The sequence below is a fragment of the Mirounga leonina genome, unplaced genomic scaffold (assembly GCF_011800145.1).
Source record: "Mirounga leonina isolate KUSES-001 unplaced genomic scaffold, KU_Mleo_1.0 Mir_53, whole genome shotgun sequence".
Taxonomy (NCBI): Eukaryota; Metazoa; Chordata; class Mammalia; order Carnivora; family Phocidae; genus Mirounga; species Mirounga leonina.
Window position 1 is genome coordinate 7559687 of NW_023270807.1, and position 13720 is coordinate 7573406.

The 13720-nt window shown below is 53.5% G+C and overlaps 1 protein-coding gene across 1 annotated transcript in view; it reads right to left on the reverse strand.

Moving 5' to 3' along the window:
- Positions 1-4604, reverse strand: part of LRFN2 (leucine rich repeat and fibronectin type III domain containing 2) — a 169364-nt gene extending 164760 nt beyond the window's left edge. Inside the window, exon 1 of the mRNA XM_034990631.1 lies at positions 4123-4604. The gene's annotated coding sequence lies outside the window, so the exon portion shown is untranslated. The remainder of the gene's footprint in view (positions 1-4122) is intronic.
- Between the last annotated feature and the right edge of the window lie 9116 nt (positions 4605-13720).

The window sequence follows — 13720 nt, forward strand, 5'->3', positions numbered from 1 at the left end:
CTCACACATGCCGTAAGCATTAGCATTCTGATTCGTCAGTAAGGAAATGAGGCCCCAGGGGAGTAAAGAGACTTGCTCCTCACTCAAGTCACATACACAGCAGAGCTGGGTTCCCAGACTCTCTGTCTGGTGCTCACTCCACTGTCCCATCTTCTGTCCTACCCCTGAGGACGGTACTGCCTATTTGAGGGGAGCTTATAAACCGGTGGGAGTGAGTGGGCAGGGCGGACAGAGATGCCCACAGGCAAGGCTGGGCTCGTGGGGTCTGCAATGGAGGCTCTGAGGTCAGCCTCCCCACGAGGCCAGCAGAACTTGGAAGAGGCATGGGCCCATGGTGGCCACTGTTCCTCACCAGCAGGGCAAAGCGGCCCAGAGGAGTGAAGTGGGTGGGCTTTGAATTCAGACAGACATGAGAGTCGAGTGACCACTCTGTCCCATATTAGTGACCTGGTAGGTCCCTACTTCTCTGAACCCCAGTGTTCTCATCTGGAAGGTAGAGGTAGCAATAGTGACAAATTCATGGAATTGGGAGAATTCAATGAGATAATAATGTGAAGCACTTAGCATGGTGCCTGGCACATAATAAGCAACTGAGAAATTGTTTCAAGGATCTGGGCCTGACAGCCTCAGAAATTTCTCAGAATATCCATTCTGCTTGTTCAGTACCCCACCCCTGAAATCTTTCAAATCCCCAGTAACCTCTAAGAATTTAAGAGAAAACAAATCTGCCTTCTGTGAACTTCTATGGGCTTTTGCTCTTCCTAAAATCCTCACCTCCTCCAAGGAGCCCTCCTGATTGCCCTCACTCTAAGCAGGCTGGACATGGCTACTCTCCCTGGTCCCCATCTTCATATCTGACCGCTTGCTCCCTGAGAATACCTTTTCTTAGGCATGCCCATTATGGTGGGAGCTCCTTCTCCACTCCTATTCCAGTTGGTTCATTAGTCAGACCCTACTAAATACATACTGGGCCTGAGCCTCTCTCCCCAGCTGGGTGTGCCTCTCAGCTCTACAGAGGGGACCCAGGTCCAGTCATAGGCCCCACACAGACCCCAGCAGGAGCTGTGCCCCTTTAGTGGGTCTGGACCCGACACCATCCTGGTAAGGCCACTCTTGGGACAGCAAGAGGCAGAGGCAGAGAAGAGAAGGCAGGGGCCAGGTTCTGGGAGAAATTTCACACTCAAGCCTCAGATAGGGAAGGGTGACAGATGACACTTGAAAACCACAGAGCCTGGGCTTCCTGAGCAAATGGGCATGGCTGTAAAAATCTGAAGCAAACAAGAAAGAGAGGGAAGCAGTGCGTGCCATAGCCCTGGAGGTGAAATTTGCTCTCAAATATCAACTCCCAAAGTTTTCTGGAGGGCTTCCTGGAGTCTTCCAACGATCAGTTTACAGGTGATGGCATCAAACCCTCCTGACAGCTAGGTGGGTGGGGAAAGCTAGGGGTATCACCCTCCTGTCTCTGAGGGGTCCTTCCCCCTCCAATCAAACACTCCCCAGATCTGAACAGGGGGTTTGGGGAGCACCAGGACAAACATAAAGTTATAACACATCTGTGAGTCACGTGTTATTATTTTCTTTCACCAAAGGAGAACATAGAAGTTCCAGAGGTTAACCAACAAAGATGTGGCAGAGCCAGAATTTGAATCCAAACCCTCCAAGTGTAGGTCCCATTCCATGATATGCTGACTCTATCCCTTCAAATAAGTTGGACCCTAAAACACCAATGGTGTCCCAAGAAAAATCACAACACACCCAAATTGTTGCTTTTGTTGGTGGGGAGGTCCAATTCCACTTGGCTATCCCTGGTGGGTATTTTGCGGTCATCTCTGCTTTCAGTCTGGCGGCCTCCCCCATCAGAATGGGAAGGCACCAGATGCCAATAACGGTGTTCATCTCCACCCTGGCCAGGGGACTTTCTGAAAGGAGGAGAGGCCCTCCTCCACCCTGCTGGCTGGAGAGACTTGACAAGCCTGACACTCGGGGGCCAAATACTCTGGATCCTCGGTTCCACCTCAGAGCTGCAGCTGAGACAAGAAAGCGGATTCCCACTCTAGCCAAACCAGAGCTCGGGTGGCCAAAAGGCTGCCAAGTTTCCCCAGTGGCACCACCTACCTCATCTGCATTTCCCACCCCATCCGTCCCCTCCTCAGTCTAGCCTCCGGAAGCTCCCTGCTCACCCGCTCTGAGACCACACTCCCCAGCTTCTCAGATGGCTGGGCCTGGGCAAGGAAGTGGCACCGCAGAGAAGCAGCGAGCCTGAGCCCCAGCAGCCGCCGGCGGGCACCCCATCCAGCCGGCCAGGAGCTGCAGCTGGGAGTCGACCTCCTGGAGAAGCCGCGCCAGAGGCTGAGACCGAAATGCCACGTTGGCTGTTTGTATTCCCCTGGGCGAGGGCAGGAAGTTAAGTAACGATATTCCTGAGCAGGAATTAGACCAGAAACTCTAAATTGAGGGCTGGACAGGGGGCCTGAGCAGACGCATGTGAGGAGCTGGAGGAGAGAGATGGACGGAACTCTGCATCCCAGCCAGAGTCAGAAGGGAAAGATGACATCCCAGCATCAGCAGAAGGGCCCAGGCAGCTGGTGGGGTCCACGGAGGCTGACAGCTCCAAGACCAGGCCCTCAGGAGCTTCCTCCCGAGTCCTCCCTGCGCGACCCTGATCCCCTTCAGCCTCCAAAGTACCCCACACCAAGTCCCAAGCTGGGCTCCCCTGTGTGTGGCTGTATGAAGCCAAGGGTGGCAGCCAGCCCAGGGCACAACCCCAGGACCCGGGATCCACACTCCCTGTCTCCCCACAGTCCCCTACCTCGGCCTCCCCACCATTAGTTCCAAATTGCCCCGCCCGTGCAACCCCCCCCCCGCCCCCGCCCCACCACACGGACAACAGCCCACCCAGAACCTCCCTCCCTGGTCCCTGCAACTTTACAGCTCAGAGCCTGGCAGTTTCCTCCCCAGCCTTGCTCCTCCCCTGCCATGGGGGTCAGTTTCCTGAAGCAGCCAGTGCCCTCCCCCAGCCCCACAAGGCCAATCAGCCCATTGCAGCCACAGCGCCCACCCCACCCCCCACCACACACACACACCACTGTGGCAAGGCAGGGGGTCAGCATCTACAGCCATGCCTCGGACTCCAGCTCCCTCTTCCCACCAAGTGTCTGTCTGTCTGTGGTGTCTGTGATTCTCAGCGTGCACTTGGTGTCGGCCTGGCTCAGTCCCTCTGCAGTCTCTGCTCAGGCTCACTCCTCATTCTTTCTCAGGCTCTGGCTTTCAGGGGCTCAGTCTCCCTGGGACTTGCTGCCTATGTTCTTTGTACTGGGGTGATGGGAAGGGGAGCAGGACACCTCCCTGTCGTTGCTTCAGGGTCTGTAGGGAGCACAGCACGCCGGCCTCAGAGCAGTCCATCCCTCTCCCTCCTCCCTGCTCAGACCAACCTTAGAACCAGAACAGGGCTAGGTGAGAGATAGACCTACCAACCAGGCACGGCTAATGCCAGTTTCCATACTGCTTCATCATGCCATTCTGATGCCCCAAGCTGCACACACACAATCCCCCTGATCTCCCTGCCTTCTGCCTGAGGCCAGGACAGGGCCCTGAGCCTGCCCTACCTGCCTCCCCAAACTGCAGTGATGCCTGCCTTCCCTCCATCAGCGCTGAATCAGGCCCTCTGCACCCAGCTCTACCCCACCCCACCCAGCCCACGGAGCGCAGGGAGCCCTGGTGTCCGACCCAGCCCCCAGCAATAGCTCCAGCCAGGCCTTGCATGTGGGGAGATGCAACAAGAGTGGTCTGGAGGCAAAGTTCTCCTGCTGCTTTCAACGTTGCCATACAACTGAGGCTCCCGTCTCTCCCTCCTGCTCGCTGGCCTCACTCGGACCCACTCTCCTCGGTGCTCGCCAGAGTTTCACCCCCACTCCCGGGGAAAAAAGAAAGGAAAGGAAACCTCCCGCGATAAGGATGGGCGAAAAGAGAAGGTGTCCGCACGAGTGCCCGGGTGACGAGTGCTCAAGTGAAAAAGAAAGGGATGCAAAGTTCCCGGTCCCCCTCGCCCCCCGCGCGTTCAGCCCTGCGCCGAGCTCCCGCAAACACCCCGATCGCGGAGACGCGGCGGCGGCGACCACTCACCTGGGCGAGGCAGCATCTATCCCCGGCTGGGAGGCTCCGAGGCCGGCTCCGCGGGGCGCCCGGGCTCCCCGGCTCGGCCACGCATCCTTCCCCGCCCGAGACAGGCTCGAGCTAAGCCCTCCGGCTCCGGCGAACGCAGGCAGATGGTGGCCTCGGACGTCCACGCGGGGAGAGCCCTGAGCGGCTTATTCTGTTATATCCATGGCATTTAGCGAAAAGAAGGGAGGAAAAAGCACAACTTGTTCTCTTCTCTTCCAGATTAAAAAACAAAAAAACAAAACAAAAAAAGATAATTCCCCCCCGCCTAGGAAGACGCCGGTAGGATTCTCCAGCTCGAAGAACCCTGGGCATTCCCAGGGACTTCCGGCATCTTGGAATGTGGGGTGTCTTCAAGTTCAGACGAGCCAGCCGGGTTGTGCGTGTGTGAGTGTGTGTGTGTCTCAGCGAGAGCGAGCCAGGCACTCACACCCACACGCACACACACAAACACACTCCCCCGCACTCCCCGCGTGCACACCGCCCCCCACGCGCGCGCGCGCTGGCGCGCGCACCCGGACACACACACGCACAGCGATCACACGCACAGATCCGGGAGGGAGCTGGGCTGGCTGCGGAGGCAGCGCGGGGCCGGCGGCGGAGAAAAGCCCAGCGGCCGGAGGCGCCCGGGAACGCCGGGCCGTGCGCACCGTCCCCGCCGAGCTCGCCGGCGCGGCAGCCCCCAGTGGCGGCCGGCGGAGCTGCAGGAGCCGGGCCCGCCGCCCGGCGCACCTCCTTCAGTGCCGACCCACACCGCCGCCGACACCGGAGGGATTCGCGGTCCCCGCGGGGGTGGCGCGGCGACGGCCAGCGCCGAACAGCGGGCCTCGCACGGAAGGCCGGCAGGGCGGCGGGCGGGCCGCGAGCCCCGGAAGCCGGGAGGGCGGGCTCGGCGACCCAGCGGCGCGGGCAGCCCCTGCGCAAGGCGAGCCGGGCGGCCGGGGCTGCGCCGCCGCAGCCGGCGCGGGTGCTGCCGCCTCACGTGCGGAGCGCGCCGTGCAGCCTTCAGCCCGCCGCCTGCAGGACGAAAACCCGCCGCGCCGGCCCCGGGCTGGGGTTGGGGGCTGGGAGGGTCGCGCCCACGCAGCCCCGGGCCCCGCTCCGAGGCCCGCGTCCTGGCGAGGGACCGGTGAAAAATGAGCGCCCGGAATACGCACCCACAGACTTAGACCTTCCGTGAGTATCACGGGGATCCGTGAGGTGTGCAGTGGCGCCGGCAGTTCGCACAGCACCTTTGCAACTCTTTCCTGGTCTGAGCCTCCCAACAACGCTCATCTGCCATAGGAGGGAACTGAGGGCCAGACGAGTAGAGCGACTTGTCCACGGCACGTGGCAGGTAGTCCCTACTCCAAGCCGACTGTGGGCTTAGCATCAGAAGGTCTGGGCCTGGCCAGGGTGTTATCTTCCTTTGGTTGTCCTCTTTGCCCACTAGGATCAGCAACCAGTTCCTGGGAAGGCTGGACTGGGCTCTCCTTTACTGGGTTTCCCAAGAGGAACTGAAGGAAATGAAAATTTGAGACTCCTGCCGGTACTCTGGCTGGTAAATCCAGGGGCAGGGAAAATGTCTCAGTCCATCTCTTCTCTCCTAGTGGCTAGCACCTCCCGAGCACCTGTCCCAGATACCCACGGGGAGGCACATGTGGCCTGCGGATGTGTCTCTGCAGCCCAGGATTGACTCAGCTGGATAAATCTGTAATATAAGACCCTGCCTCCTACCTGTCTATGCACACAGGTGGGTGCATACTGGCAGAAGCCCAGGCACCTAGGCCCTATGTTCTGGGCACCCTCTCCATGGGCATCCAGGGAAAACTGCCAGGTCAGCCTACTGCAGACCCTGAAAAACAGGCCCTTCCCCGCAGGGATTCTGGAAAGCTTGGGGGGAGGGAGGGTGCATGACCAGGATGAAAGTCAAGGTTTATCAGAGTGTGCTGGCTTTAAAAAAGAAAGTCAGAATCAGGGGGTGGAGATAGAGGAGGAGAGAAGAAATGAGAAGAAGAGGAAGGAGTAAGGAGGAGGTACTTAGAAGGAGGTAGGGGATAGAAAGGAGAAAGTGAGGGGAGGAGGATGGGGAAGGGAGAAAGGAGGGGGAGATCAGCCTGGCCAGTGTTTGTTTCCTTGCTTACCTGTGGTTTTGCATACCATAGGTGGGGGTTTCCTGGAAGGGGGGTTAGGAGTGGAAGGAGGAACTGTACCCCAGGCTCAAGTCTCTGAATTCCCCCAAGAGAAGGGGGCAGAAGGCTAGGTTATCTCCTTACCCTAGAGTCACCCATGAGAGAACCAAAAATCTAGTGGCAGGGATAGGACCAGGCTGGCACCAGAACAAGATGGAGCTGCTCTGGGAAACCAAAAAAGCATTAGGATGGTGTGGAGGAGGGGCCAGGGGCCCCCAGGGATGCCGACGGATGCCCCAGTCCCTGCTCCAAAGGGAACCCAATGCCTCATCAAAAAGTTTTCCCAGCTCAGAGAAGGAAATGGATATTCTAGGAAAAGCCAGGACCTGGATCATTTATTTTCTTTTTTTTTAATGCATATTCATGAGATTTATTTAAATGAATGGTTCATTTCTAGCACTTTGGGTAACTCTGAGGACAACTGGTTTATTTTTCGAATTATGTCTGCCTCACCTAGCCACTGAGCACAGGGCTAGGAGTCAGGTGGCCTGGATGCTCACGATGGCTTTGTACTAACAAGCAATGTGACAATCCCATCCCCTCAGAGGGGTTGGACTGTGTGCTTTCTAAGGGCCCGCCCAGCTCTAGGAACCCCCAAGTGACCTCAGCAGTTGGAGCAGGGTGGGGACCCAGATGTACCTTGGGAGGCCAAGAGAAAGCCAATCTACCGTCACCATTCACAGTGGAAAACCCCCAGAAGATAATCCGCACTTCAGTAATGGAAAGCTGAATGATGGTGGATTTTTTGATTGTTTGAACAAACCCAGCAGGGCTGAGGAGGGGTACTGCTCTGCTAACTACCGGCTATTTTTACTGACTGCTGACCACAGAGGAGAGCTGGGGCTTCCCAAAGGGGTGCATATGGCGGGGTAGGGGTGAAAGAACAAGGAGGAGAGAAAGCTGCTACACAAGCCATTCTAATGATTGGCATTTGGATTCTTCTACATCTCACATTTTCACCCTTCAAAATAACCCTGTAATGGACATCTTTGTGCCTAACTCTCCACCCACGTTCTTGTTGTGTCTCTGCTTGCACTAGATTCCTGGAAGCAGAATTACTGGGCCAAAGGACATCAGGCTCTTGTTCCATAATCCTTTGTTCCAGTTTGAGAGTCTAGGCACTGAAGGGCAGGGCAGACAAATGATTTCCCAGAGAGCTCCCAGCAGGTGCTTAAGGATGTCTTCACATACCCTTTCTCTATGTCTCTATGTGACAGAGGGTGATTGTGCCTTGGGCCTCACGCTGTATATCAGGGCCATGCTGCACCCTTGGATATATCTCTAATACTCCAACCTGAATTTAGCCCAAGGTCCCCCTGCCCCTGGCCATGACTCATCTTCCCCTGCTCTCCTGGGCACTTGTGACCACCCTCACCCTATTGTCTGCATCACTTGGCTTTCTGGCTGGACTCTAGGCACCGACCCCCCACCCCCAGCACCCTTCTGGGCACACGGCTGGCTCCCAATACCCACTTGCTGGGTAAGATCACAGCTCCCTATCAGAAGAGGTCTCAGGAGGGTCTGGAGTGGGGAGACCTCCAGCATGAGGAAGAGAAGGCCGAGTTGGCCTGGGCCTTCCTAACCAATAGAAGGACCCCTATGTAAAGAACCATGGGGAGCCTCTCTTTTCTCTATCCACTAAGTGTGAAAAAGAGAAGAAACTGATGTAAGTAGCAGTGAGAGATTCAGACTAGATGGTAGGACAGAGCCAGGTGCCTGAGCCTATGGAGTCACAGAGTGGGGACTGTGGAGTTTGCTCTATAAAAGTGGTGCAGTCTGTAATCCCAAGAATGCACTAGATGCTTCTCAGAGTCTCCCGTGGCATGTCGTGGCCTAAAGAGTGACTTTGTGGCCCAGGGGAGTAAGACAGATACTGGGGCACAGACTGATAAAGCCATGGGATCTCCCTCCACTGAGTCTACCATAGGGGCTGGAAGCGGGGAGCCACTCCTAAATTCTTAGCACCCCATTCACTCTGCTTCCCCCAGGACCAACAGCCAGCCTGACCCCAGCTTATCCCACAGGCCTTGTGGAACTCGGGCAAATGCATCCTCAGAAGCTGAATCCCAACCCCAACCCAGGAGTGTACTTTCTGGAGATGAAGGGCCAGTGTCTTTTAATCCTGCAGTACCCTCTACCCCTCCACCCTTCCCAAGTGCTGGAGTAAGAAGCAGCCCAAATAAATCCCTATTAGTATGCATATGTATTCCCAAATTCCTTAACAGCATGACTAACACCACCTACAGCCATTAGCTAGAGTATGTTTTCTAAAGCCAGTTTACTTTTCATCAGCAAGCCCTCTGTTTACTCTTCCCCTTCCCCAGGCCCCACGAGCTCCCTTCACAGCCTCACCCTCTTGCCCCAACACCAGATCTGGGGCTGGGGTGCCTGATGCATCAACAGGTCAGAGGATCCTGGGAGATCATATTCAATCAACAGAGACAGAAACATCTCTCTAAGTATCTCTATGCACCACCCAGCCCTCCGCTAAATACTGTATGTAGGGAGAAGGGAGGGAAGGAGAAGGCAGTCTCTTCCCAGAGAGAAAGGACACAAACCAACTCTGGCACGGTGCCTTGCAGTCTATAAAGAGCATTCCCAAATGCTACCTCACTTGCTCCTCACAACAATCGCACGAAATAGATCATCATCCCCATTTTACCAACAAAGACACTCTAAGTCCTATACAGATAACATGATGGCTCAAAGAGTTTGAAGCTCTGACTGGATGGCCCTGGATTTCAGACCAAATCATCTGCCTCCACATCCCAGGCCCCTTCCTCTGTACAGAGCAGCCGTTCTGACACTGGCCTGGATACCACTCCGTGGCAAATTATCTTGTACAGCCCAAGGTGTAGTAGGCATCCAGCGAAGGGAAGGCCAAGGCAACCAGGACCAGCTCGGTGCAGATTCTGCAGCCAAGGAGAACCACCCTGGCAAATACAGAGTTAAGAGACCCTCAGCTTGTGGGATAGTGTGGGAGAAAGAGCAACAGAGGGGAAGAGAGTGGATCTGGATTCTGGTTCTTTAGTGTGACCTTGCCCAGCTCTTCCTTTCTCTGGGTCTCAGCTTCTCCATCTCTAAAATCGGAGAATCGGGGCTAAATGATCTCCAGGATCAGATGAAGAGCAGGAAATTGAATAGTCACCCGGAGTGGGACTTGAGGTGCCTTGACTCAATGGACAGTGGACAATGGACTGATGCCACTCACTTTCCTGCCTTTTGCCTCCTGCCAGGGAACCCCCAAACCCTAAGGGTGTATTGAAGCAGAAACTCTGTGGGCTGTGGCAAGTGCCCAAGGGAACCTGGGAAGGATCAGGGCTCTTCTCCATCCAGGCACTTGCCCCAGCCCTCCTCAGACCACCTTGCACCCCCAACCCCATCTCCTCTCTTGCCATCAGGCATATGACAGCAGACTTGCTAGGCAACACTATGTGCCAGGCAATCCTCTTTGCCCTGGACAGTGGTTATTTTATTTAATTCTCACAAAAACCCTATGAGGCAGGTACTGTTATTATCCCCATTGTATAGATACGGAAACCATGGCACAGAGAGGCTGAGTAATTTGCTAGGTCAGAGAGTTGGTGGGTGGCAGAGCCATCATCCTAACCCTGACGCTCGAACTCCAGAGCTTATGCTAGAAGTGGCTGGTAGTAAAATAAAAACTTGTTTCAGGGGCGCCTGGGTGGCTCAGTTGGTTGAGCGACTGCCTTCGGCTCAGGTCATGATCCTGGAGTCCCTGGATCGAGTCCCGCATCAGGCTCCCTGCTCGTCAGGGAGGCTGCTTCTCCCGCTGACCCTCCCCCCTCTCATGTGCTCTCTCTCTCTCTCTCTCATTCTCTCTGTCTCAAATAAATAAATAAATAAATCTTAAAAAAAAAAAACTTGTTTCAGGAGAATCAGGGTAAGGAAAAATCGCCATCCCAAGCTCCCCAATGGACAGGGCAAATCTCCTGCTTTCACAGCAGTTCTTAGTCCCTCTCCCTGCTTTCTTTTATGTATTGTTTGGAGCATATAGTCATAAGTATGTGGTTTGTTTTATAATCCAGTCAACTGTGGAAGCATAGCTATTGTCATTTATGTCCCTGACTTAGCATCAGTCACCCAAGAGATTTATCACAGCAGGAATTGACCGGCTACAAAATTCTTTCCATTCCTTAATCAAGCAGTTGGCTCTTCTTTCAAAGGGACTTGGAGAGTGGAGCAGAAACCGACCCATTCCTGGTCCCGAGCAGGACAACAATTCAACTTCCTCTAATAAAACTGTCTTTGTAGGGCGCCTGGGTGGCTCAGTTGGTTAAGCGACTGCCTTCGGCTCAGGTCATGATCCTGGAGTCCCTGGATCGAGTCCCGCATCGGGCTCCCTGCTCAGCAGGGAGTCTGCTTCTCCCTCTGACCCTCCCGACCCTCCCCCCTCTCATGCTCTCTCTCTGTCTCTCTCTCTCTCAAATAAATAAATAAAATCTTTAAAAAAAAAAACTGTCTTTGTAGGTTTCATGTGAAAAGTACAGAAAAGGATGAAGGGAAAGAGCAGCTGTGGCCCCATCCTACACTCTGATAGAGCTGACCAGCTCTGTCTTCAAATGGCTATAGTATGAGAGAATAAGGTAAAAGTGAAAAGTTTGGGAAAATTATCAATTTCCAGAATAGAGAGATCACTTGGAAGCAAGGAAATCATACAAGACTTCAAGGAGGCATTGACATTTGAATGACACTTAAAGGATGGATGGCATTTTTTGGTGGGTTAAAGAGATGAGAGAAACTGGCAGTCCGGGTGGGAGTACAGTAGAGGTGAAGTCAGGGAGGCAGGGCAGTAAAGTGAGCGTGGGGAATTTTCTGGCGTGACCAAAGCAACAGCAGAAAAAGGCAGGGTGAACGCGCCCGATCTCGTCTGATCTCGGAAGCTAAGCAGGGTCGGGCCTAGTTAGTACTTGGATGGGAGAAGAAGGCAGGGTGATAGAAATGCGGGCTCTGGATATAGACTCTTGATTTAGATTCAAATCCCCTACCTATAGGGGAAGTTACTTTAGGTTAGTTGCTGAGCCTCTCCGTGGTTCCACTTCTTCAACAGTAAAGTGAGATTAGTAACAATGACAATGTCACAAGCTGGATGAGAGGATTAAATGACATAAATGACTTCGGAATACTAGAGCAGCACATACTCAATTTTTAAGAAGTGTTGGTTGTTCTTATTACTGTTATTATTTTATAAAAGCATAGCAGGAGGAGGAGGAGGCTGGGCTACCAGTGCCTTGAACATGAAGGTAATGGGTCTGGGTTCCTTTATGCAGACAACTGGACACTGTTGTGTTTTGAACAGATCCATGTAAGGTTTTGGTGGTTGAACTGATGGGGGAAGGACCTGAACCACAGAAAAGCATTTATACATGTACTGAAATAGTCCAGGAAGGGGGAAAAGGGGTTAGATCAAAGGCTATCTTAATGACAATAAAAGAGGGTGAATGTGAGAAGTAGAATGGACCAGACCCCAGAGGGAACAAGATTGTGGGGTCTGAGGGGAAGGAGATTGGTGGTCAAAGCCCACTTCATGTTATGAAACCTACTCAGCTGGGAGAGTGGTTGGTGTCCTTGAGAGATACTGGGAAGATGGAAGAAAGTGGGAGGTGGGGAATGATGAGTTCCACACTGGATATTTGGAGTTTGGGAGCTTGGGGACAGAGTTTGGGACCTTGGGGTCCCTAGGGCCTCTTGCCCAGGATATAATTCAATAAGTGGGTTTGGAAGAAAGAGTCAGAGGTAGAATGGAGGTGGAAGGTCATGGGAGTGGAACAAATTCCCAGGGAAGAAAGTGTAGAGTGAGAGGGAGGTGGGGGTTAGGAACCTACACTTACTCAGCTTTACTCCACATGAGGTCCTACACTACCCATTTTACACATATTACCTATGATCCTCTTTGCAAAGCAGAAATCTGTTAGCCCCATTTTATGGATGAGAAGCCTGAGGCTCAACTAGATTAAGTAGCTTGTCCAAGGTCACCCTGTTAGTGAAGCCAGGCAAAGAAATAGAAAAGCAGCCCGCAAAGGGGTAGAGAAACATATTCCTATCATGGGAATCAAGGAGGGGGAGGGGCTGAGAGCTTTGCTTCTGAATGCTTCCATGCCAAGGCTCACATAGAAAATTATATTTGTATGGCACATGGAGAGTAAACAGAGAGGCTATTCTTCGGGAGGGAGGCAGTGATTTGCCCTCAGCACCGCACTGCCCCCCACCCCCACCCCCTGCCTGTATGTGGCTATTCCCAGTACGGTAGTAATCAATATCTCAGTACAGCAGTAAGAGTGGTGATATTGAAAATATCTAACAACTGGTACATACAGCTACCAACCAATAAGAGCAGAAGCCCCCTGCCACACCAGATATAGTTCTGTCTCATTGTTACATAATGATGAGGTCTGTCTTGGGGTCCTAGACCAGGGGCTTTGGCAGCCAGGTGGGGGAAAGGGGACTCTGGCAGTGGCTCGGAAATATTTCCATATTTTAATCACCCATCTGGCTGAATGGCGCCTCCCAGGCCTGCCTGTGACCAATATCCAGCACACCCATATGCTGTGACACACCAGCTAGGACCACTGGCTCAGAATTTGGTTACGTGGTGTATTGGATCTGGCAAAGGTTCAGGTCTATGAGGATGGTAACTAGTAAGGCAGAGCTCAGGTTTGGTGATTCAGGGGTCATTGGTGGCCTTTAAGAGAGCAATTTCTGCAGTGTTATGGGTATGGAAACCAGATTGCTAGTGGTTGGGACTGAGTGGGAGGTGAGGAAGTAGAGGCGGTGAGCATATAATACTTTTTAGAGAAGTTTAGCTGTGAAAGGAGGGTGGAAGGTGGGATGGAAGCTCAGGAGAAATCAGAATGGAGGAAAGACTTTCTTGGGGGTGGGAAACACTTGGGTGTAAGCCAGAGTGAAGCAGCTGGTGTAGAGAGAAAGCAAGAAGAGATCTTCCTGGGGGAAGGGAGGGGTAGGAAGGTTCAGGAATGAACCCTAGAAAGAGAAATGGGTCCTTCTTCTACAGAGACCAGAGGAAATAAACAAAGGAAAAGGAGATGATTTTGAGGTAGAGGGAAGTGATTTGTGGTCTGGATCTTGTTAAGTTGCATGGTACAGAGAGAGGAAGTGGGATTTGAGGGGAGAGGGAGGTTGGAGCAGCCCCTTGGGGATGAAACTGGCAGTCTGCCAGAGGATGAATATGGGTATTTCAGGCAGAAGTGAAGCCCATTGTTTTTATTTTGCTATGGTGAGAAACTCAAGGAGGTCATGGGACTTTGTTCTGCAATTTATCAGCCTGGAAACAACAGAGAGAACCAGCATGTATGTGCTCTAGGATTTGGGGTAGTCAGGAGGGAGTGGGGATGTATTGACTATGCAGGAAA